Genomic DNA, 5,327 nt, shown 5'->3' with positions numbered 1-5,327 from the left:
TAGCAATTTTAGCCCTATTAAATTTGATAATTTGATAATTTATCCATAAACTATTTTTACTTCTCAGGGAAGGCTATCCCCTATTAGTAGACAAACTTATTTTCAAGCTGTTGATATTGCTAATGAATAAAAAAGAAAAGCTTTAAAGCCAAAAAATAAAAAAAAAGAGAGAGAGGAACCGGACTGAAAGAAGATGTGTCTTTAATAAAGAAAAGAACTCTTGCTCTTATAGATTGGAAAGTTAATAGGTAAATCAATAATTATTTTTTTTAAAGTATAGCTTTAATATTATTGATTTCAACTTTTCAAAATATGAAAATTCATCAATAGCAACGGTAATTTCTTTAAATGAAATTGACTCCAATGACTCCGATCTTTGACTCCTACACTATATGGAGCTGAACTTTCATTTTATTAAAGAGCTCCCACCATTTCCAAAACCATGTTTCTTTGTTATCAACCCAATTAATGGCATTCTTAGAATCAAACTCAAAGATTACAGGAGAATTTCAAGATTTGAACCCGAAAAAATTTCACAACTCTAAAAATTGCAAGAATTTATGCTTCATTTAAAACTACCACTCCCACATATTGATAGAAAATGTATAGCACCACGACTTTGGAATTTCTTACCATTCTACCAATTCCAGTTAGACCTAGTTTTCCTCTAGCGGCACCATCGATCTATATTAAACTTTAATATCCCATCTATTGGATTTCCCAACATACAAAAGATCTTGGAAAAGAGAAAGAGTTCAAACTGTTATGAACATAAGTGCTAACTAACATTGGTTGTGAAAACCAATCGCTAATTGAATATGGTAAATAAGGGTGATTAGTTGTAAGGATATCGAAGCTCCTCAGTTTAATTATTTCCGCCACAGATTCACAATCCAACCTTTCTAAGTTGAACACCAATCTATTTCTTCTAAGCCAGACAGTGCACAAAGTGACAAAGAAGATAGTAATCCAGCGAACCTTCGGATTTGATCAAACCATGCAAAGAGAGCTAAATATATTTTTTAATTAACCTTATAAAGAGGATGAGTGTAAATAAGAACAAAATAGAAAGACAGAGAACAAGAACTGAATAGGAAGAATGCGAGAACCGAACTCATACATCTTAACATTCATAATATAAAAGTCATTATTACAAATTAACACACAAGAACTTGCTTTATATCACCCATTCCAAGAAGTAAGTCAAGCTTCATGGAGAAGAAGATAGGGCTTTCGTCATGATATCACGTGCCTTGCACATGGCCACTAATGGCTGAGCTTTGGGCATGGTGAGTCCAATCCCTTCAGACATATCAATTTCCAGATCACTTACCCTTCTCCATTCAAAGCACTGAATCAAAGACCCTAAACCAAACCCTACAACCCGGTTGGCTAAACCAATCCCAGGACATGACCTCCTTCCTAACCCAAAAGGCAACAACTTGTTGGCTTCAATACCTTGATTAGTTCCACTCTCAAATCTCTCAGGCTTAAATTTAGCTGCGTCATCCCATAACTTAGGGTCTCTATGTACAGCCCAAGCATTAACAAGCAGCATTGTATTGGGTTCAACACTGTACCCTCCAACATTACACTCTTGAGATGATAAATGTGGAATAAGGAGTGGACCTGGTGGATGCAATCTTAGGGTTTCTGTTATAATACTTTGAAGATATGGTGATTAGAAACAACAGTTTCATCCATCAAGCTTTCTTTATCATCGATCTTTGTGTCCAACTCTTTCTTTGCCTTCTCCAGAACTTCAGGGTCATTAAGTAAATTTGACATTGCCCATTCTATTGTAATGGCTGTTGATTCAGTCCCACCAAATACAATATCCTACGATTGAAATTTCAATAACTCTGTTATATAATATAGCTACTAACTAATTAAGTGTGGTCTAATTAGTTTTCTTATAAATGTGAGAAGTTTTAGGTTCTAGATTTACATTTATGACAATTTTCACCAATTTGATAAGCTAACAGAAGGGTTAATCCTCTTATGTAGCCCATAATATTATTTCAATTCAATAGATATCTCAATAAACAGTAAAAAAATGTGCATATTCTTTAAATGTTACATACATATTAAACGATGAGTTTTAGCTAAGTGGTACTCAATTTATCTTTAGAAGTGAGAATTTTGAATTTAAACCCCCTAGTAAGGTCAAATTTACTTAAAAACATTCCATTGTTTGTTTGTAATAAATGCATTGTTTGTTTGTAATAAATGCATTTCGTTAAATTTTATACGCTTCATGTTAAAGTCTTTCTGGAATTCATTTGAAAAATTTATATTTTTATATTTGAAAAAACTGAATATTTCAAATTCTAAAGAATTTTGTAAATTTGATTATAACTAAATTAAAAGCTAATAATTAAATAGGTAGAATTTCTAAATGAATTACACAAAATTAAACAACTAATTTTTATGACCAAACTATCCCTTCACTTTATCCCAGTATTTTTTTCCCCTCCATGTAATATGAGAATAGTTTTTCAACTCAAATCAAATCGATTGATTCAACCAGTTGATTGAACTATAAACCAGTTTTGATTTGATCAAATCAATTACAACTCGAATTTGATTTTATATACATGTAGTGATTTTTGAGTATTGAATTCAACCTAAGTGTATTTGACCAAAATATTAACCACCAAAGTACATAAATTATTGTTTTGAATTAGCAATATTTAATTCCCAGTAATTGGGGTTGATAGTTAGCATGTACGTCATTGTTTCGATTGTAGTATATGAAACTACATAAGCCGCCATGGGGTGGCTAATAAATCTATATAAAAAGAAAAAAAAATTCAAACTTTGATCAAATTATGTATGAGTAATGTGAGTGTGACTCAACCTTATATTTGTTTATTGTGCTTAACTTATTCTAATTAGGATATTTTACTAATAAATTTCAACAACTTGCATCAATCATTTTTATTATATATGTGAGTACGGACATTGGCGTGCTCCTTTTGTATGTATATGCTGGTTTAGTTAATTCTTTATTATTTAGGATTTCAATTATGCTATAATTGTTTTGTTTTTCTATATATTTTTTTATCTATATTCTAAGAAATACAGTTTATATTAAAAAAATTAAATTATATTTTGATTATTTATTTTAGTAGTTATTAATTGTTGTAGTACTGTAACGTGTTTTAGCGTGTTTAGGTAAATGTTAAGAGGTAATGTTTCATAAATTATGTTTTTAAACTCTTACCTTTGGTGATTGAATCAGATTCAAAGACTCCCTTATCTTGGGTGCTAAACAAAGAAAAACGCCCTTGGAGGTGGTGGGAACACTTTAATAAGCTAGATTCTCGCATTTCTTCTATGGTTCATGTTAGCTTCAGACACATAAAAGAGAGAAACTCTTTTGCAGATTGCTTGGCAAAAAAAGGAGTTTAGGCATTAAATCCTTTTATAACTTGGTTATAGGTTCTCTTTCGTTTTAATTATGATTATGTTCTATTTTTAATTTCACGGCTCGCGAAAAGTGATAACAGGTCTTTTAATGAGGTTTTTTTTCATATATCATGAAGTTATACTAGATTTTTTCACATGACATTTCCAAGTGAAGACTTGGGTGTATAGGGTAAATTTGATGGCTTGGGTTAGATTGCTTGGATTTGTTAAGTTTTTCCTCGTTATTAATAATAAAATTAATTACTTTGCTGATAAAAAAAAATATTTCATGGAAAATACTGCCTAAACCAAAACCAATTAAATAGAAAATTTTTAAAAATTGTTCATTCTTTATATTTTTTTGCAATATGTGGTAAAAAATTCTATCATTTCAACAAAAATTCTATTTTATTAGTTCAGTTCATAGATCAAGTCATGGACTCGGTTTTGTGCAAGTAAATTCCATGTTTTGTAATGAAACCCTCAACTTATTTTTCATTGATTTGCTCAATGAATGCACCCATGGACATAGTCTAAGCAATTAAAATTCTACTAATAAAAACACTAAGCATGCGAATGGAACAAGTCTTCAATGCAAAAACTAATGAGAATGGCTTCACATAAAACTAAAGCAAGAAAACATGGATGCAGAAAAAAAAAATATATATAGAAATATTAGTTAAAATCACTCACCAGAATAAGACCCTTAATAACTTCATCTGTATAATATTCTGGTTCTGATTCTTGCAAAGAAAGCAGATGGCTATCATGGTGTTCTTTATTTCTTTCTTTCTATGTTCATCGATAAAACTTTGCCATAGCCTATCAGTTCTTTTACCAAGTCTTTCCGCTCTTTTCAAAAATCCCCCATAATCAATCCACTGCAAAATAGGCAAGAAATCTCCCAAATATGAGGCTCCTGCATATTCAAAAGTCTCTTCTATCGTTTCTTTAAATTGTTTTGCCTCTTCTTTCTCCTTTCCTGTCGTCTCCTCACTATAATACCGTTTTCCGGCTATCATTCGTATAATCATATTAAACGTTAGCTCCATCAACAGTGGTTTCAACTCTACCTTAGCAAAACCATTACTTGAGATATCATACAGTTTCTTTAGGAAAATCTTGATTTCTTCTCGTCGAATGCCCGAGAACGCATTCAGGCGATTCGAGGAGAAAACTTCAAGCATGCCTATGCGGCGAAGGTTGCGCCAATGGTGTCCATAAAAGGATGTTGAGAGAGTAGAGTTGTCGTACTTACGTACTTGGATAGAGTAAACGGGGGACGATTTGCAAAAACGATGTCGCTTTTAGCGAGGCATTCTTCAACAGCTGATGGTGATGATATAACCATTACTTTCTGGGAACCAAATCGGAGAGAGATGATTGGACCATATTTTTGGGAAAGATTATGAAGTGTTTGATGCATGGGAAGCTTTATGAGGTGCAGATGGCCTATAATTGGAAGAGAAAATGGGCTTGGCGGTACCTTTCTTTTCTGTTTTTTGTTGTTCTTAAGGCAAGATAGAGGAAAGGAAGGACAAAGATCACCAAATAGAAATATTTGTCTTCCATGCTTGTTGCTGTGTATCTATTAGTGCTGCTTCTTAGTTCATATGTATATATACACACAGTGCTGACATGAAGTTGTACACAAATGGATGTATTGACAAAATCTTTGGATTTTTGTAGTATACGCATGATGTTGAAAGGAAGGGACTATAGTAGTGGACCCAATTTTTGTTTTTTCAGTTGAACTATTCAAGGTTGTTCGTTTTTTTTTTCAAGAAAATGTTTTTCGTCCAACTTTGCTCTTCAAACTTTTGGAAGACAATTTGAAAATTAATAAGTTAAAGGTGAATTATTTAATGAGCAGGAGAGAGCATAACTATTTTTCAATTTTTTTAAATTGAAAAACC

General features: G+C 31.9%; 1 pseudogene; it reads right to left on the bottom strand.

The window, feature by feature from the left end:
* Positions 1–1,114: 1,114 nt before the first annotated feature.
* On the bottom strand, positions 1,115–4,983 carry LOC149492046 (cytochrome P450 81Q32-like; annotated as a pseudogene).
* Between the last annotated feature and the right edge of the window lie 344 nt (positions 4,984–5,327).

Source organism: Jatropha curcas, unplaced genomic scaffold (assembly GCF_041381405.1).
Source record: "Jatropha curcas cultivar XTBG-Jc1 unplaced genomic scaffold, XTBG_Jcur_1.0 HiC_scaffold_139_pilon, whole genome shotgun sequence".
NCBI classification, from domain to species: Eukaryota; Viridiplantae; Streptophyta; class Magnoliopsida; order Malpighiales; family Euphorbiaceae; genus Jatropha; species Jatropha curcas.
This window is presented reverse-complemented; position numbering and strand designations above follow the sequence as displayed.